A 21,894-nucleotide genomic window follows, 5' to 3' on the forward strand; every position below is an offset into this window, starting at 1 on the left:
TCAACAACAACATCATCATCAACAGCAACAACATCAACAACAAGATCATCAACAACAACATCATCAACAACAACAACAACAACAACAACAACATCATCAACAACAACATCATCAACAACAACAACAACAACATCATCAACAACAACATCATCAACAGCAACAACATCATCAACAACAACAACATCAACAACAACAACAACATCAACAACAACATCATCAACAACAACATCATCAACAACAACAACAACAACAACAACAACAACAACAACATCATCAACAACAACATCATCAACAACAACATCGTCATCAACAGCAACGACATCATCAACAACAACAACAACATCAACAACATCATCAACAACAACATCATCATCAACAACAACAACATCAACAACAATATCATCATCAACAACATCATCATCAACAACAACAACATCATCAACAACATCATCATCAACAACAACATCAACAACAACATCATCAACAACAACATCATCATCAACAACAACAACAACAACAACATCATCAACAACAACATCATCAACAACAACATCGTCATCAACAGCAAAATCATCAACAACAACAACAGCATCAACAACAACATCATCAACAACAACATCATCATCAACAACAACAACATCAACAACAACATCATCATCAACAACAACATCATCAACAACAACAACAACATCAACAACAACATCATCAACAACAACATCATCATCAACAACAACAACATCAACAACAACATCATCAACAACAACAACATCATCAACAACAACATCATCATCAACAGCAACAACATCAACAACAAGATCATCAACAACAACAACATCATCAACAACAACAACAACAACAACATCATCAACAACATCATCAACAACAACAACATCATCAACAACAACATCATCAACAACAACAACAACAACAACATCATCAACAACATCATCAACAACAACAACATCAAGAACAACAACAACAACATCAACAACAACATCATCAACAACAACAACATCATCATCAACAACGACAACAACAACAACATCATCAACAACAACATCATCAACAACAACATCATCATCAACAGCAACAACATCAACAACAACAACAACAACATCAGCAACAACATCATCAACAACAACATCATCATCAACAACAACAACATCGACAACAACATCATCATCAACAACAACATCATCATCAACAACAACAACAACATCATCAACAACAACATCATCAACAACAACAACAACAACATCATCATCAACAACAACAACATCAACAACATCATCAACAACAACACCATCAACAACAACATCATCATCAACAACAACATCATCATCATCAACAACAACATCATCATCAACAACAACATCAACAACAACATCATCAACAACAACAACAACATCATCAACAACAACAACATCAACAACAACATCATCAACAACAACAACAACATCATCAACAACAACAACATCAACAACAACATCATCAACAACAACAACAACATCATCAACAACAACATCATCAACAACAACAACATCAACAACAACATCATCAACAACAACAACATCATCATCAACAACAACATCATCAACAACAACAACAACAACATCATCATCAACAACAACAACATCAACAACATCATCATCATCAACAACAACATCATCATCAACAACAACATCAACAACAACATCATCAACAACAACATCAACAACATCAACAACATCATCATCATCAACAACAACATCATCATCAACAACAACATCAACAACAACATCATCAACAACAACAACAACATCATCAACAACAACAACATCAACAACAACATCATCAACAACAACAACACCATCAACAACAACAACATCAACATCAACATCACTGGCTTATTTGCTCTTCAGAATCTGTCTAATTGAGAAGAGAATATTCATGATATAGACTTAACAAAATAAAGTGAACTGCCTAATACATAAATAAAAGCAATTAATTAAAAAATGCCGTGAAAATAACACAATATCAAATGTATGTAACTAATGATAATTAAAAATAAAATATAAATATAGGTTTAATTACTAAGAGAATAAAAAAAAACTACATTGCCGCCATTAAGTCTTAAAACTGGTAACATCTAACACTCCTAGAAACATAGTAACTGACAGGAAGTTTCAGTCACACCAGTGTCAAGTTCGTGAAGGTGCGTCTTAACCGTGTCTTCACAGTTAGCAAGAGTTTATCTGACTGACTACGAGGTAAACCTCTGTAAACCTGAGGTCATGAACCAGGTGCTCATGGGAGTGAGAGTGTTCCTCAGTGGCACTAAATGTTAGTTCCTCAGTGGCACTAAATGTTAGTTCAGTTATTGAAAAATTTGTTCAGTTTGATATACGTTTGTTTTCATTAATTCTGTTAATTATCTGCCTTTTGGTCGTCTTGTATATTTGTAACAGCATCACAAGAAACAAGAAATATTTTAATATGCATGACTGAAACAGTGAAAAGAAATATTATAACAAGCACTTCTTTTCATTATACTTATATGGCAAACGAATTTTTATACAATAGATGTCTAAGTGTTTACTGAAACGTGATTTGTAACTTCGTAATATTTCTTAATTAAACGAGTTCTGAGATTTGAAAATAATCATGATATTTGAGGATAAAATTTAGAAAATATATTAGAGTTTGTGTCGTAACTCAGTAGATTTATTCTCATATCAAGTAAATGGATTTGAATATAAGAACATAAGAACGAAGGAACACTGCAGAAGGCCTACTGGCCCATGCGAGGCAGGTCCAAGTCTCCTACCGGCTTAAGCCAATGCACCCAACCTAGTCAGGTCAGGTCACATTGACTTAAGGGAGGAACACGGCAACCGACCTCGTAGCACAACCTATCAGGTCTAACTCACACCCACCCACATCTACTCATGTATTTATCCAACCTATGATGTGTTTCTGTTACAGTGTGTGTTGTGGTGGTGGTGCCTGGAAAGTCTGTCTTAACAAGTCATGACGATCTTCAGTCTTATGGCGGCCGCTTCTCGCCTGCCTCGTCTGCTTCTCTTCCTCCGTAAGTACTTAAACACCTTTGTTTTACATAACTAGGATTGATACTTTGTATTTTGTTGCTGTTGTTGGTGTGTGTGTGTGTGTGTGTGTGTGTGTGTGTGTGTGTGTGTGTGTGTGTGTGTGTGTGTGTGTGTGTGTGTGTGTGTGTGTGTGTGTGTGTGTATGTGTGTGTGTGTGTGTTTGTGAGTGTCTACCAGGGCTTATACAGAGGTAGGTTAAGAGTTTCTAGATTTATTTATTAGCTTTTAGCTAATATTTGAGTCATTTTATTGTTTTGAAATACAAAAATAAGGAACAGGATGATAATGGAGCCATGTGTGGGTTAGCGTCTTCGTTTGTTCAAATGACATTATTTCATTGATGTTTTTGTGCAATTAAAACATGTTCCAGACCTGAGTCATTCTGGGAATGAAAAATCTCAGAAAAAAGTTCTTGAAAAGAGTACAGCTAAAATGTAGTTGCTGTTTACTGCCCGCCTTGCTTTAAGAAAGTTGTCTCCTCGCTGTCCACTAAGTGGTGCTAAGTGCGATACCTGGACAACTTGTCCTTGTACATAATAGTAAGACCATCATCATGTCTCCAGTGTTGGAGGCTCTGCTGAAATGACAGATCTATCCTGACCGGGTCACAACGAAAGATAAGCCGTCTTGTTCGGTGCTCTATTCTCTCCAGAAGCTGTAGATGAAACACGGGGCAGTCAGTTCAAGCAAGTGGAGCATAGTCGTGGTAAGAGAGCACTTGTGCCTCGTACAGAGTATTGCATCCATTACTGACGAATAGGTACGAGATATAGTGCTATTAGCTTCTTGGATGCAATGTTTACGAGATTTACCTCTTGGTTCTTCGTAAAATTTGGAATCAAATTTCACCCCAAGAATATCCAACTTATCACTGGGTTCTAACACTCCCTATTCATTCTTACAACTGTTCCAGCATTACCATCATGGTGCCTAGAGTCAATCATCATTTATGTTTTCTGGGAAACAAATGAAACTTTAAACTGTTTTTCTCTGGATGATATAGCTGTAGGATGGTGATTAATGTACCTAAGACCAGATGTTATTTTCTCTCTTAGATAAGTAAACGTCAGAGTACAGTCGTCTGCGTACGTACTGGATTCTGGGAGGAGTTGAAGAAGGCCATTGATGTCATAATTCCAAAAAATTACCCAAGCACACTTTCCTGTGGAATATTGACAACGATTGTCTGTTTTTTTTTTACTCTATCCCATCAAGAACTACTCCTAGAGATCTGCCTTGAAGGTTACCACTGAGGAGACATAATGCAGAGTTCTTACAGTTTTCCCAAGAATCTCTGGTGGCAGATTGTGCCAGCAGTGTCCAGTGCTAGTACATAGCAGAATTGTATCCATGCAGTGACTGTTGACGCATAGTGGACAGGTTTAACAGTAGATCAGCAACAGAGCAACTTTTTATGAGGTAATGTTGACGGTCACATTTAAGTGAATGGAGATCGAAAAATGTTATTTACTGTGAGAATAATATCTCAAGAATTTTGCCAGTGATTGACAGGAGTGACACTAGTGTGTAGTTACTGATTTCAGCTCTGCTTTTCTTTTGTGAAGAGGAACTACATTCTTCTTTCCACAGAGAAGGCCATTTACACTGTGCTAGGTAACGCTAGATGCAAGTTAGAGGTTATGCTAGCTGTTCTGCACATTTACTCAGCAATCTTAGGCTTACCTGACCTGAGCTCACGGCGTTTTCTTGATCCTGGGGCTTAATTAAGGAAATGTACTTCATCGTACTCAATTGTGTCTTCGGACAACTTGATACAGTTCCTGCAGATACCAAAGTAGGTTCCCTAATTGGATCAGGGACTTATATCTTGGCAGCAAAGTGTTCAGGAAATAAGTCAGCTCTTTCTAGACTGCAAGTAGATACAATCCCATTCTGTCAAGTTTGAGGTGGAATAATTTTAATTTGGTTTATATCTTTGTTGGTTTTTGACCAAAGACCACCAGGGTTTGTAGCCCATTCTTCCTGATGCCACCTTTCTCTTTGTGTCAGTCTCCCATGTGGAGGTGATCCATTTCCTGGACTTCTTCCATTTCCAACTAGCTTTCCTATGCAGGTTCCTGTTATGGCTAGTATGATGTTTCCTATAGTTCCTCCAAGCCATGAGCTTAGCAGTAGCGGCCTCTTGGCAACGAAGGCTGAACCAAGGCTGCTCTGAAGTTAATGCGTCTGCTCGTGAAGATTAAGGATATGTTCAGTGAAAGTGCTCATGTGGTTATCAATATCACCTTTGAGAACAGCATTCAGATCGCAACGAGCGACGAGCAAAGGACCGGACAGTTTCCTCTTCATCACAGCCAGGATGTGCATGAAGATTGTTCACCTCTTTTAGTTAGTGTTAAGAGGTCGTGTTATATCTAGGGGGATAAACAACAATCTTGGCGGTAAACAACAATCTAGGGGTAAACATATTGCCTTAATCAAGCAAAATTGTTGAAAGAAAACTACTCTAGTGCCAACTCAGTCTTACAGTAAAAATATGTTTTAAACTGGTGACCAATACAGTGCTTAATAAACTCTTGGACTGATCCTCATGGAAGATTAAATAAACTCTAAGAAAATAAACATAACTAAACATCCAGTAAATACATCACAAAATCGATTTACTCTACCCTCCTTAAACATCATAAAACCCATAGTTTACACACGTGTAAACTCTTAGCAGGTGGTTAAAATGAGGCCGTAAGAAGATTAAACACGTAGCGCGTGCACAACGAGCTGGCAGTCTAAAAGACTGCCTCTTGAACACTGTTATTTCTGCTGCCTTCACACACACCTCACTTAAACAAGAGGGCCAGGCATCTCTCAGGACCTACGTTAGCATATTGCCTGGATATCACTATAAAATGCCACACATGGCAGCCATGCCATAATAATCACGTTTTAACACAGACGGCCAGTCTTATGAAGGTGGAAACCTGTGATTTTGGCTTTTGTCAAGTAGTGATGTTTCTCACCTGAGATCATCGTGGCCCACCCATGATCACAAGTAATGATGTTTCTCACTTGAGATCATCGTGGGTCACCCATGATCACAAGTAATGCTGTTTCTTACTTGAGATCATCGTGGCCCACCTATGATCACAAGTATTGTTGTTTCTCACTTGAGATCATCGTGGCCCACCCATGATCACAAGTATTGTTGTTTCTCACCTGAGATCATCGTGGCCCACCCATGATCACAAGTATTGTTGTTTCTCACCTGAGATCATCGTGGCCCACCCATGATCAAAAATAATGATGTTTCTCACTTGAGATCATCGTGGCCCACCCATGAACACAAGTGAAGATCAATGACCTAACTTCTAAAATTTGTCTGTCTGTCTGTCTGTCTGTCTCTCTCTTTGTCTCTCCCTCTCTCTCTCCTTTCTCCCAGTGCTCTACCACTGTAATGGCGTCTTGACGTTACTCTCGAGAATCCGCCACAAAACACCGACGTGAAAGATATATCAGAGAAACATTTGTCGACATTATAAACACTTTATTTCGTATTACAGTTGTAAACTCTAAATAAATTTAGCACATTATGGAGAACATTGGCAAGAGATTTTCAGTTGACTGTGTCTGCCACAGGGCAATCACTGCCAGGTCAAGATAGGAACCAGAGATGTGAGTAGCGAATTTAGCAAAAGTTTTTATGTCATTACAAGTTCCTCTATACAAGATACTGGTCAGAATATCCAAGAATTAAAATGTTAGCATTTATGTTGAGATGGAAAGAAATCCACGTTTTTAATCTGCAAGTTGATGTTTTCTTCTTGCTGTGATTGAGGTTCGAACATTGAACATGCTAGTACAGTGGTTTTAGGTTTTATGCAGAGCCTAAAGAACATCATTTCAACGTGACTATGACAACTACAATGAATTAGACATATTCACTTTTAGAAAAACAAAGGGCAATACCTCCTCCTTGACCTTGTCTATCTCGTCAAGTCTTTGAGGAGATGCTGACAATTTTATCGCAATTTTCCCATAGTCTTGTCCAAAAATATGTCAGCAACAACGATGAGTACTCACCTATCTGTACTCAACTGTTTGTGGTTGCAGGGATCGATTCATAGCTCCTGGCCTCCTCTCTTTGCTGGTTTCTACTACGTCCACTCTCTTCCTTCTCCATGAACTTTATCGAACCTCTTAATGCTATGTATTGATCCTGCACCCACTACATCACTCCTCAAATTGTTCCAATTCCTATTTTGTGACGGAAGAAATACTTCCTGTGACTCATCTGAGTTTTTAATTTCCAGCTGTGACCCCTTCTTGCTGCGTCCCATCTCTGAAACATTCTGTCCCTATCAAACTCGTCAATTCCTCTTAGTATTTTATATGTCGTTATCATGCCAACCCCCCCCCCCTTCCACATCCCTCCTGTTCTTTAGTGTCTTCAGGTTGATTTCCCTTAAGCTCTCCCCGTAGAGCATGTCCCTTAGTTCAGGGATTAGTCTTGTTGGAAACTTTTGAACTTTCTCTAATTTTTTGACATATTTGACCAGGTGTCGGTTCCACTCTTGAATGACTCCTTATATAGATATCGAAACGCTATTCTTAGATTTGCCAGGCGCCCATATGATGCAGCAGTTTTTTAGATGATGTGCGCCTCAGGAGATGTGCTCGGTATGATGCTCGCCCAAGATCTTTTTCCTTGAGTGAGTATTGCAGCTTTTGACCTAGGCGGTCTTCTTTGTCCTTCCCCAAACTTCATAACTTTGCACTTGCTGGGGAGCCATTTGTCGGACTAGGCTTGCAGCTTGTTCAGATCTCCTTGTAGGCTTACCTGATCGTTGTCCACTTGTATTCTCCTCATTAGCTTCAAATCGTCCACAAACAGGGACACCTCTGAATTTATCCATTCTGTCATGCCATTCACATATACTAGAAACAGCATCGGACCTAGGACGGTCCTTTGTGGCACCCACTCTTGCACCTCGTCACCTGCCAACGTTGTTTCGTTCTTGTCAGGTATTCCCTGATCCATTGCAACTCTTTCCTTCATTTTCCTTCCTGCTCCACTAGCTTTACAACCAGTCTCTTCTGTGGTACTGAATCGAAAGCCTTCTTACAGTCAAAGAAGATGCAGTCTTATCATGCTTCTCTCTCCAGTCTTACTTCTGTTGCCTTATCCTAGAACTCCAGCTGGTTGTCATGTATGAGCTCGTTCCTTTGTAGGTGCTCCACCACTCTTTCTGATAATCTTCTCCATAATTTTACGTATTATACATGTCAGCGACACAGGTCTGTAGTACTGCCTGTTTGTTTCCTTTCTTGAAAATTGGGATTACATTTGCTGTCTTCCACACCTCAGGCAGTTGACGATTCAGTTGATTCATTGAAGATTGTTTTTAGTAGTACGCATAGTGCATCTGTGTCCTCTCTCAGGACCCAGAGAGAGGTGTTATCTGGGCCCACTGCCTTCGATGTATTTAGTTCACCTAGCAGTTTCTTCACCTCCCCCTTAGTTGTGTGCAGTGTGTCCAGCACTTGCTGGCTCACCCTTCTTCCTCGGTTTACTTGAAGCATCTCTGTCTCCATTGTGAATACCTCCATAAATCTTGAACTGAGCTGCTCACATACTTCGAGATTGCTCCCTGTGAGCTCTCCTCCTTCCTTCCTTCCTTCCTTAGCCTAATTACCTGGTCCTTGACTGGTGTTTTCCACCTGACGTGGCTATATAATAATGTTGAGTCAGATTTGGTTTTTGATGCTGTGTCATTCTCGTATTGCCGCTGGGCCTCTCTTCTTATGCATGCATATTCATTTCTGGCTCTTCGGCTCAACTCCCTGTTTTCCCGAGTCCTATCCTTCTATACCTTTACCATTTTCTATCCCACTTGCTTCTGGCTTCTCCACATCTCCGGGTAAACCCTTGTCTCACTCTGGCCTTCCCGTTGTTTCTGTTGCCTCTTCGCACAAACTTCTGCTCTGCCTCCCTGTTCTTCACAGTCATGTGTTCCATCATTTGATTTACTGTCTTTCCCTTTAGCACTCTTGCCCACTGCACCTAATGCAGGAATTGCCCCATTCGTGTGTAGTCTCCTTCTTTTGAAATTTGTTTTTCCCGTCCTTTTTGTGCTGATCAACTCTTTATTGTTAAGTCTAGTATGTATAGTATGTATTCGAAACTCAGGACTCCATGATCGCTAGCACCGAGTGGCATTTTGTGCGCGATTTCCCCACATATGAACTGTTCAAGGTGAATACGAAGTCCGGCTTGCTGGTTCATCATCATCTCTCTTTCTCTCTCTGGTCGTGTTTCTAACATGTTGGTACATGAAGCTTCCTAGCACCGCCTCCAGCATCTTGCTCTCTGTATCTCCGGTCCCCACGTGGCTCCAGATTTTCCCAATCTATCGCCTTTTGATTGAAATCCCCCCTTATTATGTGGGCCCTTCTGGCAACCATGGCTAGTGAGGCCACCACCGTTCTGTTACACTCATTACATTCTTGACTTGGTCTCCTACTATTTGGTGGAGGGTTGCACAGCACTACTATCATCATTTTTGTACCCCCAGTTAGAAGTGTTCCTACTATGTAGTCATATGCTTCACCTTTGACACGTCCTCCTATCTCCTCCAAACTCCAATAGTTTTTGGTGAGCAATGCAACTCTTTCCTCTCTGTTTTCCCGTCTTTCCTCAGAACCTGATATCCAAACAGGAAGATCTTATCTGTTAGCACCCTAATGAGTTTTGTCCCTGTGAGTGCTATAAAGTCCGGGGATGCCTGAGTGATTCTTTCCTGCAGCTCGTCACTCCTGTTTGTTATTCTATCCGTGTTGGTATACTATACCTTCACCTTCCTTTCCAGAACTGTTTTCAGGTGAGTGGGAGGGGCTGGTTCAGGCTGAGGGTGTGGTAGACAGGGCTGGATGTTATGGTGGACTAGTGTTTTGGTGGTATTAGTGCTGTGGGGAGTGGGGACTGTGGATGTGTAGTGTGGCTTGGCTCTGGTTGTGTTTGATTGGTGTGGTTTGGTAAGGGTTGATGGGATGCTGTGGGTGGTTCTGTGGGCGGCTGTGTTTGCTGTTTCCCCCGAGGCTACACTTCCCTGTCTGTACCGAATCGAATCGAATCGAATCGAATAAGACGACGAGAGCTGTCGTGAGATGGGAAAAAAGAAGGATAATGAAGGATGGAAATGACTGGAAAAGAATGGGAAGGAGGGGAAGAGGAGGAATCAAGGCAAGTGGCCCAACCACTTTGGGACATGTGGTACCGAAGTACTGGAGACGTAGATGGAGAGGCTTGAATGATGTCGTTACTTGGCTCACTAGGAGAGGATGGCGAAGGCAGTGGTAGGAGCTGGGAGTGTTAGAAGGCAGCGAGCAGGATGAGTTGGTTATTGTCTTGAACCGTTTTTCAGTGCATTGAATTTTGTTCGAGAGATTTGTATCACACGTATGGGAGAGCTGTAGAAGAGTTCGTTGGTTTGGAGTTGGTGGAGTATCTGGTTGAAGGTAGGGTATGGCCTTTCGTCGCTTTGGTACGTTGCAGTGTTGTCTTGGAGATGTTTGATGAGTTATAGGCGAGTCATTCGTGTGGGGTATTGCGTCGTGGTGTAGAATGTGAGTCCTTTGTGTTTAACCCATGGTGTTCCAGGTAATCGACGTGAGCGAGGTGGAGAAGGCGGTGGTGGAATTGAGGAAGGTACCTGCCCTCTCTTCCTTTCCTGCTTCTGGCTCTTTCTTACTCTCTCCCTCTCAGTCATTTCATTTTTTTTGTTCTGTGAAGGTATGGGGAATTCTTTAACCGCGGTTTCCTCTACTGGAACTTGTTTCGTTCAAGAAACTGTGCTTGCTCTTGAGACGGGCAGCTGCTGAGTAGTTCTGTGGTCCTGTATAAGGCAAGAAACAACCTGGTTTGTTCCAAGAACAAATCTCTGAAGACCTAGTGATCATGTTTGTCAAGTTCCTTATCGTTTCGACAAAGATCTTCTTGGTATTTCCTCTTGTAGTAGTAATTGCACTTGGTGTCTCGCAGACAGTTGTCTGTGGTGTGCCCACTACGGTGACAGTGGGAGAACTGCGTACGCACCCGGGAGGGTGGTTTCCTATTACCTGCACTTCTTGTGTTTCTCTGCTGATTCAGCAGCTGATTTCTCTGTAGAGTCTGCTGCTGGTAACCCTGATGATTATGTGCTAAGTGGGCGCTTCCCTGGTACTGTATTGCTGGGAGGTGGCTGCCTCTTTCTCTTCCACGAAATCTTCCATATCCTCATCTAACTCTACCAGATTTATCTCTATTATTCTTGCTTTGTTCCAATACAATGTCTGTCAGCTGATTGTTAGCTACGGTAGTCATGACTTGGGGTAAACTGATGAAGCACTGAGGACAGGTGTCCTAGCAGGTGTTGGAAGAGTGATGTCAGGTGTGCTCTTATGTGTAGGAAAGGAGCTAGCAAAGCCAAGGTGGCATGCTTCGTTGTTTGAAAATAGATCTGTTCTCACTATGATTGCCAAAAGAAGTTGTAATGGAATATTCAGTTACGGTATTTCGAGCCCGGTCTACCTGTGGAGCTCTAGTGCTACCACATTCCACCAGTTTGTTGCTGATTTGTTAATCTCAGTATGAGAATTCCAGGCCTTCTCATTAGTGTCAGCATCATCTGTGCATTTTAAGCCACTTGGTGTGGACCTGTTCTGGGTATTTACAATAGTTTGAAAATAAGCTAATGATCTTAGCTCATGAAGCGATTCTCTTAACTGTAATATCGTGGTTGCAACATTTCAGTACAGCCGAATAGAGCACTGGTGATTACTGGAGCCAGCTCTTCGAAGCTTCCTGTTATGACCCCAAGCTCGTTTCTGATACATATGTCACAGCTGTATAAATATCTTCGAAGTTCCTGAGATGAGCCCCCTGGCTACAACAAAGTCTTCATCTAACTTACATGCTGTGTGGGCTCCAGGTATTCAAGACATGTCTGGCCTCTAACGCTGCTCTGGCTCTTAGGGCAGTAACAAAATAGTGAATATAATCTTGTAATTCGCTATGCCAGAGTGTACTTACTGTTTGTTGTCCGTCTTAGTGTGAAGAAGTTGTCTTTTTGCTGTTATCTGAATGGAGCCAAGTATGGTACCTTGGCAACATGGATCTTGTACATAACGTTAAGGCCCTCCACATTCCTCCAGTATTGAATTTTCTGCTGAAATGACAGATCTGCCCTGGCTGGGTCCAGACGAGAGATGAGTCTCTTGCTCTGTTCTCTGTTCTGTCAAGAAGACGAAAATGAGACGGAGCAGGCAATCCAAGAAAGTGGAGAACATTCAAGGTAAGAATGCACTTATGCCTAGTGCAGTCTTGTAGCCTCTGCTGCCGAACAGATAAGATATATGTCTAAGTGACGTAGGCTTTCTGGCAGCATCGTCAGCAAGATTCATAAAGTACGTGATTCTTCATCGTCATTATAGAATCAAATTTTACCCCAAGGATATCCACCTCATCCCCGGGAACCAATACTGTCCCATTTATTCTTACTACTGTTCCAGCATTACCATCATGGTGCTTCCTCGATGGCAAATGTAACCTGCTATTGTTTTCCCCAGACTGATACAGCTGAAAGCTGATGATTGATGTAACTTATAGCAGCTGGCTTTTCCACTCTTGGATAAGTAAATCTCAGAGTACAGTCGTCTGCATATGCGTGGGATTCTGGGATGAGTTGAAGAAGGTCAGTGAGGTAGACATTACACGAGAATGGCCCAAATACACTTCTCCGAAAAAGCTTCTCGCCAAATGAATACCTTGACTCTGTAACTATGAGAACTACTCTTAGTGATCATCTGCCTTGAAGATAATCACTAAGGTAACATACTACAGAGCCGACTACTCCTAGTGTTTGCAGTTTTGCCACAGATCCTTGGTGCCATACTCGGTCGAGTAATGTCCAGTGTTCCTACACAGCTGAACTTATGTTCGCTTAATGACTGGTGCTACGTAGTGGAGAAGTTTAGCAGAATATCAGGAGCAGAGTGACCTTTTCTGAAGCCACAATGACGTCACAATGAAGTGAGTAGTATTGGAAATAACTGTTGTCTGCCGTGAGATTATTGCCTCAAGAATCTTACAATAGAGACATTGGTCAATAGTTGTTAATTTCCGATTTGCTCTTTTTGTGAATTTCAACAGGTGAGTAACGTTGTCGGCCTCTCTCTCTCACTTTCTTTCTTTCTACCTATCTCGTACTGGATTGCTTGATGATTTTGTTATCTAAATATTGTAGTCTCTAAGCTCAGTCTGGCAGACTTTTTAACGTAATATATATAAATCATCCTGCCTGATGGCATATGAGAAGGAAACACAGCAAACTGCTGTTCCCTCTCTTTAACTCTTATGTAAGTACTGAAGCAGCACACTGCTCAATTTTCTAATTGTTGTTAATTTAAAGTATTGATGTCCACTTTTCTTTGCTCTCATCTTCCAGTCATCTGCCACACTACCATCTTATTCTCTCTCCACCTGCTATCCTCTGCCATACTGACATCTGATTCTTTCTTAACCGGCTATCTGCTGCTATTTGATCCCCGCCACCCCTGTAATCACCTGCCATGATGCCATCTAGTTCTCTCTCAGCCTGCCATCACCTGCGCGCTTCCATCTCATCCCCACCACCCTCAGCAATCTCTTGCCATGCTGCTATCTGACTCTCTCTCAGCCTGCCAACTGCTGCCATGCTGACATCTGGCGACCCTCTCCTTCCACCTGCCATTGCCAGCACTGCTGCCATCTTCCACCCTCTCGCTATAAATTCTGGTTCTCAGCTCGCCTTGTCCCCTCCTCTTCGTACTTGCTGCGTCCTCTCCAATCACTCTTCACTTTTACCACTTCCTCCCTTCCCTCTCTTCCTCTTCCCACACCTTTTTCTGTTCTCGCCTTCATTTACCGCCCTCCACTACCTCCGTAATTGCTACTTCACCAATTCCTTCCATTCTTCTCTTCCTTTTGTCTCCATCCTTTCTTTAACCTTCATTTCCTTTCTTTTCTTCCCTTCTCATATAAGTATCCATTCCGTCCTTTTCCAAAATTATTCTCCAACGTTTCACTGTATCCTCTGATATATATATATATATATATATATATATATATATATATATATATATATATATATATATATATATATATATATATATATATATATATATATATATATATATATATACATATATATATATATATATATATATATATATATATATATATATATATATATATATACATATATATATATATATATATATATATATATATATATATATATATATATATATATATATATATATATATATATATATATATATATATATGCTAAAACGGAGAGTTCATCCTAAACTACAAGGCCTGTTGTATATGTATGTGTGTGTGTGTGTGTGTGTGTGTGTACTCACTTCACCTAATTGTGGCTGCAGGTGTCGAGACTCAGCTCCTAGCCCCGCCTCTTCACTGATCGCTTCTTGGCTCTCTCTCTCTCTGCTTCCTGAGCTTCGTCATGCCTCGTCTTAAAGCTGTATATGGTTCCTGCCACCACTACGTCACTTTCTAGGCTATTCTACTTCCTGACGACTCTATGACTGAAGAAATACTTCCTTATGCTTCCAATTGTGACCCGTAGTTTCTGTGTCCCCTCTCTGGAACATCCTGTCTCTGCCCATCTTATCTATTTCACGCAGTATCTTGTACGTCGTTATCATGTCTTCCCTGACCTTTCTGTCAGGTATACATTATACACATTGTGTCCCTTTCATGGGACGCAACAGTATGTGTGTGTGTGTGTGTGTGTGTGTGTGTGTGTCGTACATTTTAAGCCGAATCGATGAGTTAGGCCTAAAAAGCTAAGGTCATTTCTGCCGAATAAGCAGAGTGAAAAATTGTTTTACCAAAAATCTGCGATAAATCGCTCTGAATATACGAGAAGTTTATATACGGCGGATTTTAAATAATATTAAACAAAATTTAACCGATCTAAGATACATCTAATAAAATTATGATAAAATTAAATAGTTTAGCTAAGAATACGTTTAGTAAAGTCTCTGTTAACTACAAAAATAATAAAACGCTTCGCCATTTTCTATAAAAATCTTCGCCCACTTCACCCACTTTGTCCAAGTCTTTTGTACTTGTTCATGAGACTGATGACTTGTTCATGAGACTGATGACTTGTTCATGAGACTGATGACTTGTTCCTGAGACTGATGAACATTTCTGGCGATTTTTTTACGTTTGTTCTCTCAAGTTGTGGTGTCTCGTGGTTTACTACTGAATATACTTGCTAGGAATGATGAATATCCTTACCTGACGATACCAGTTTTGTAATCTCTGTAATGATGTTTTCACTAACATCATTATATTGTTAACAGAAGTGTGTGTTAACTGTTGCTAATAACTAAGAGTCCTCAACACGGCAGTTTTTACATATATCTTTTTTCATAATTTTGCCAGAGATAATTAGAGCAACGTAACTTTTTAAATTTCATAATGGAATAGTTACATTATTTTCGTAACTCACTTTGCTAACATTTACAATTAAATTACTTTCATAATTATTAAGGTTGAAATATTTTTAAGTTCCAGGAGAAAAGTAACGTTAATGTTTAACTTAACTTGTTAAGTAATTAACTCTTTTGTTATGGTTGGCAGACAAGTGTGTTATTACTGCGAGTTATTGATTATTGTGTTGTAGTTAGTTTATATGAACTTACTAGCTGGGTGACACTTTAATACTAACAAGTGTCACTCAGTGAGGGAGACACTGCTGCACCAGCAAGTGTCACTCAGTGAGGGTGACACTGTTGCACCAGCAAGTGTCACTCAGTGAGGGTGACACTGCTGCACCAGCAAGTGTCACTCAGTGAGAGGTGACACTGCTGCACCAGCAAGTGTCACTCAGTGAGGGTGACACTGCTGCACCAGCAAGTGTCACTCAGTGAGGGTGACACTGCTGCACCAGCAAGTGTCACTCAGTGAGGGTGACACTGCTGCACCAGCAAGTGTCACTCAGTGAGGGTGACACTGCTGCACCAGCAAGTGTCACTAAGTAAGGGTGACACTGCTGCACCAGCAAGTGTCACTCAGTGAGGGTGACACTGCTGCACCAGCAAGTGTCACTCAGTGAGGGTGACACTGCTGCACCAGCAAGTGTCACTCAGTGAGGGTGACACTGCTGCACCAGCAAGTGTCACTCAGTGAGGGTGACACTGGTGCACCAGCAAGTGTCACTCAGTGAGGGTGACACTGCTGCACCAGCAAGTGTCACTCAGTGAGGGTGACACTGCTGCACCAGCAAGTGTCACTCAGTGAGGGTGACACTGCTGCACCAGCAAGTGTCACTCAGTGAGGGTGACACTGCTGCACCAGCAAGTGTCACTAAGTGAGGGTGACACTGCTGCACCAGCAAGTGTCACTCAGTGAGGGTGACACTGCTGTACCAGCAAGTGTCACTCAGTGAAGGTGACACTGCTGCACCAGCAAGTGTCACTCAGTGAAGGTGACACTGCTGCACCAGCAAGTGTCACTCAGTGAGGGTGACACTGCTGCACCAGCAAGTGTCACTCAGTGAGGGTGACACTGCTGCACCAGCAAGTGTCACTAAGTGAGGGTGACACTGCTGCACCAGCAAGTGTCACTCAGTGAGGGTGACACTGCTGTACCAGCAAGTGTCACTCAGTGAAGGTGACACTGCTGCACCAGCAAGTGTCACTCAGTGAAGGTGACACTGCTGCACCAGCAAGTGTCACTCAGTGAGGGTGACACTGCTGCACCAGCAAGTGTCACTCAGTGAGGGTGACACTGCTGCACCAGCAAGTGTCACTCAGTGAGGGGTGACACTGCTGCACCAGCAAGTGTCACTCAGTGAGGGTGACACTGCTGCACCAGCAAGTGTCACTCAGTGAGGGTGACACTGCTGCACCAGCAAGTGTCACTCAGTGAGGGGTGACACTGATGCACCAGCTAGTGTCACTCAGTGAAGGTTGACACTGCTGCACCAGCAAGTGTCACTCAGTGAGGGTGAAACTGCTGCACCAGCAAGTGTCACTCAGTGAGAGGTGACACTGCTGCACCAGCAAGGGTCACTCAGTGAGAGGTGACACTGCTGCACCAGCAAGTGTCACTCAGTGAGGGTGACACTGCTGCACCAGCAAGTGTCACTCAGTGAGAGGTGACACTGCTGCACCAGCAAGTGTCACTCAGTTACGGTGACAATGCTGCACCGGCAAGTGTCACTCATTGAGGATGACACTGCGGCACCAGCAAGTGTCACTCGGTGAGGGGTGACACTGCTGCACCAGCAAGTGTCACTCAGTGAGAGTGTCACTGCTACACCAGCAAGTGTCACTCAGTGAGAGCTAACACTGCTGCACCAGCAAGTGTCACTCGGTGAGGGGTGACACTGCTGTACCAGAAAGTGTCACTCAGTGAATTTGACACTGCTGCTCCAGCAAGTGTCACTCTGTGAGGGTGACACTGCTGCACCAGCAAGAGTCACTCAGTGAGGGTGACACTGCTGCACCAGCAAGTGTCACTCAGTGAGGGTGACACTGCTGCAAAAGCAAGTGTCACTCAGTGAGGGTGACACTGCTGCACCAGCAAGTGTCACTCAGTGAGGGTGACACTGCTGCACCAGCAAGTGTCACTCAGTGAGGGTGACACTGCTGCACCAGCAAGTGTCACTCGGTGAGGGGTGACACTGCTGTACCAGAAAGTGTCACTCAGTGAAGGTGACACTGCTGCACCAGCAAGTGTCACTCTGTGAGGCTCACACTGCTGCACCAGCAATTGTCAGTCAGTGAGGGTGACACTGTTGCACCAGCAAGTGTCCCTCAGTGAGGGTGACACTGCTGCACCAGCAAGTGTCATTCAGTGAGGGTGACACTGTTGCACCAGCAAGTGTCACTCAGTGAGGGTGACACTGCTGCACCAGCAAGTGTCACTCAGTGAGGGTGACACTGCTGCACCAGCAAGTGTCATTCTGTGAGGGTAACACTGCTGCACCAGCAAGTGTCACTCTGTGAAGGTGACACTGCTGCACCAGCAAGTGTCACTCAGTGAGGGTGACACTGCTGCACCAGCAAGTGTCACTCAGTGAGGGTGACACTGCTGCACCAGCAAGTGTCACTCAGTGAGGGTGACACTGCTGCACCAGCAAGTGTCACTCAGTGAGGGGGACAATGCTGCACCAGCAAGTGTCACTCAGTTAGGGTGACATTGCTGCACCGGCAAGTGTCATTCTGTGAGGGTAACACTGCTGCACCAGCAAGTGTCACTCTCTGAGGGTGACACTGCTGCACCAGAAAGTGTCACTCAGTGAGGGTGACACTGCTGCACCAGCATGTGTCACTCAGTGAGTGTGACACTGCTGCACCAGCAAGTGTCACTCAGTGAGGGTGACACTGCTGCACCAGCAAGTGTCACTCAGTGAGGGTGACACTGCTGCACAAGTAAGTGTCACTCAGTGAGGGTGACACAGCTGCACCAGCAAGTGTCACTCAGTGAGGGTGACACTGCTGCACCAGCAAGTGTCACCCAGTGAGGGTGACACTGCTGAACCAGCAAGTGTCACTAAGTGAGGGGTGACACTGCTGCACCAGCAAGTGTCACTCAGTTAGGGTGACACTGCTGCACCAGCAAGTGTCACTCAGTGAGAGTGTCACTGCTGCACCAGCAAGTGTCACTCAGTGAGAGCTAACACTGCTGCACCAGCAAGTGTCACTCAGTGAGGCTGACACTGCTGCACCAGCAATTGTCAGTCAGTGAGGGTGACACTGCTGCACCAGCAAGTGTCACTCAGTGAGGGTGACACTGCTGCACCAGCAAGTGTCACTCAGTGAGGGTGACGCTGCTGCACCAGCAAGTGTCACTCAGTGAGGGTAACTGCTGCACCAGCAAGTGTCACTCAGTGAGGGTGACACTGCTGCACCAGCAAGTGTCATTCTGTGAGGGTAACACTGCTGCACCAGCAAGTGTCACTCTGTGAGGGTGACACTGCTGCACCAGCAAGTGTCACTCAGTGAGGGTGACACTGCTGCATCAGCAAGTGTCACTCAGTGAGGGTGACACTGCTGCACCAGCAAGTGTCACTCAGTGAGGGTGACACTGCTGCACCAGCTAGTGTCACCCAGTGAGGGTGACACTGCTGCACCAGCAAGTGTCACTAAGTGATGGGGTGACACTGCTGCACCAGGAAGTGTCACTCAGTGAGGGTGACACTGCTGCTCCAGCAAGTGTCACTCAGTGAGGGTGACACTGCTGCACCAGCAAGTGTCATTTTGTGAGGGTGACACTATTGCACCAGCAAGTGTCACTCGGTGAGGGGTGACACTGATGTACAAGAAAGTGTCACTCTGTGAGGGTGACACTGCTGCAGCAGCAAGTGTCACTAAGTGAGGGTGACACTGTTGCTCCAGCAAGTGTCACTCAGTGAGGGAGACACTGCTGCACCAGCAAGTGTCACTCAGTGAGGGTGGCACTGCTGCGCCAGCAAGCGTCACTCTGTGAGGGTGACACTGCTGCACCAGCAATTGTCACTCAGGGAGGGTGACACTGCTGCACCAGCAAGTGTCACTCAGTGAGGGTGACACTGCTGCACCAGCAAGTGTCATTTTGTGAGGGTGACACTGCTGCACCAGCAAGTGTCATTTTGTGAGGGTGACACTGCTGCACCAGCAAGTGTCATTTTGTGAGGGTGATACTACTGCACCAGCAAGCGTCACTCGGTGAGGGGTGACACTGATGTACCAGCAAGTGTCACTCATTGAGGTTGGCACTGCTGCACCAGCAAGTGTCACTGAGTGATGGGTGGCACTGCTGCACCAGCAAGTGTCACTCAGTGAAGGGTGACACTGCTGCACCAGCATGTGTCACTGAGTTAGGGTGACACTGCTGCACCAGCAAGTGTCACTCATTGAGAGTGACACTGCTGCACCAGCAGGTGTCACTCGGCGAGGGGTTACACTGCTGCAAGAGCAAGTGTCACTCAGTTAGGGTGACACTGCTGCACCAGCAAGTGTCACTCAGTTAGGGTGACACTGCTGCACCAGCAAGTGTCACTCAGTGAGGGTGACTCTATTGCACCAGCAAGCGTCACTCGGTGAGGGGTGACACTGCTGCACCAGTAAGTGTCACTCAGTGAGGGTGACACTGCCGCACCAGCAAGTGTGACTCAGTGAGGGTGACACTATTGCACCAGCAAGTGTCACTCGGTGAGGGGTGACACTGCTGCACCAGCAAGTGTCACTCAGTGAAGGTGACACTGCTGCACCAGCAAGTGTCACTCAGTGAGGGTGACACTATTGCACCAGCAAGTGTCACTCGGTGAGGGGTGACATTGCTGCACCATCATGTGTCACTAAGCGAGGGTGACACTGCTGCCCCAGCAAGTGTCACTCTGGGAGGGTGGCACTGCTGCACAAGCAAGTGTCACTCGGTGAGGGGTGACACTGCTGCACCAGCAAGTGTCAGTCAGTGAGGGTGACACTATTGCACCAGCAAGTGTCACTCAGTGAGTTGGTCACTGCTGCACCAGCAAGTGTCACTCAGTGAAGGTGACACTGCTGCACCAGCAAGTGTCACTCTGTGAGGGTGACACTCCTGTACCAGCAAGTGTCACTCTGTGAGAGTGACACTGCAGCACCAGCAACTGTCACTCTGTGAGGGTGACACTGCTGTACCAGCAAGTGTCACTCTCTGAAGGTGACACTGCTGCACCAGCAACTGTCACTCTGTGAGGGTGACACTGCTGCACCAGGATGTGTCACTCAGTGAGGGTGACACTGCTGCCCCAGCAAGTGTCACTCTGTGAAGGTGACACTGCTGCACTAGCAAGTGTCACTCTGTGAGGGTGACACTATTGTACCAGCAAGTGTCACTCGGTGAGGGGTGACACTGCTGCACCAGCAAGTGTCACTCAGTGAAGGTGACACTGCTGCACTAGCAAGTGTCACTCTGTGAGGGTGACACTGCTGTACCAGCAAGTGTCACTATGTGAGAGTGACACTGCAGCACCAGCAAGTGTCAGTGTGTGAGGGTGACACTTCTGCACCAGCAAGTGTCACTCTGTGAGGGGGACACTGCTGCACCAGCAAGTGTCACTGTGTGAGGGTGACACTTCTGCACCAGCAAGTGTCACTCTGTGAGGGTAACACTGCTGAACCAGGAAGTGTCACTCTGTGAGGTTGACACTGCTGCACGAGCAAGTGTCACTCTGTGAGGGTAACACTGGTGCAACAGCAAGTGTCACTCTGTGAGGGTGACACTGCTGCACCAGCAAGTGTCACTCTGTGAGGGTGACACTGCTGCACCAGCAAGTGTCACTCTGTGAGGGTGACACTGCTGCACCAGCAAGTGTCACTCTGTGAGGGTGACACTGCTGCACGAGCAAGTGTCACTCTGTGAGGGGTGACACTGCTGCTCCAGAAAGTGTCACTCAGTGAGGGTGACACTGCTGCACCAGCAATTGTCACTCTCTGAGGGTGACACTGCTGCACCAGCAAGTGTCACTCGGTGAGGGGTGACACTGCTGCACCAGCAAGTGTTACTCAGTTAGCGTGACACTTCTTCACCAGCAAGTGTCACTCAGTTTGGGTGACGCTGCTGCACCAGCAAGTGTAACTCAGTGAGGGTGACACTGCTGCACCAGCAAGTGTCACTCTGTGAGGGTGACACTGCTGCACCAGAAAGTGTCACTCTGTGAGGGTGACAATGCTGCACCACCAAGTGTCACTCTGTGAGGGTGACACTGCTGCTCCAGCATGTGTCACTCTGTGAGGGTGACACTGCTGCACCAGCAAGTGTCACTCTGTG

At 44.6% G+C, this 21,894-nt stretch overlaps 1 long non-coding RNA gene across 2 annotated transcripts in view; it reads left to right on the forward strand.

Moving 5' to 3' along the window:
* The window catches only part of LOC128688216 (uncharacterized), a 249,666-nt gene extending 246,595 nt beyond the window's left edge, over positions 1 to 3,071 (forward strand). For both annotated transcript variants that reach the window (XR_008406963.1, XR_008406964.1), the window contains exon 3: positions 2,965 to 3,071. This is a non-coding gene — a long non-coding RNA (uncharacterized lncRNA). The remainder of the gene's footprint in view (positions 1 to 2,964) is intronic.
* Positions 3,072 to 21,894: the final 18,823 nt, after the last annotated feature.

Source organism: Cherax quadricarinatus, chromosome 19 (assembly GCF_038502225.1).
Source record: "Cherax quadricarinatus isolate ZL_2023a chromosome 19, ASM3850222v1, whole genome shotgun sequence".
Lineage (NCBI taxonomy): Eukaryota > Metazoa > Arthropoda > Malacostraca > Decapoda > Parastacidae > Cherax > Cherax quadricarinatus.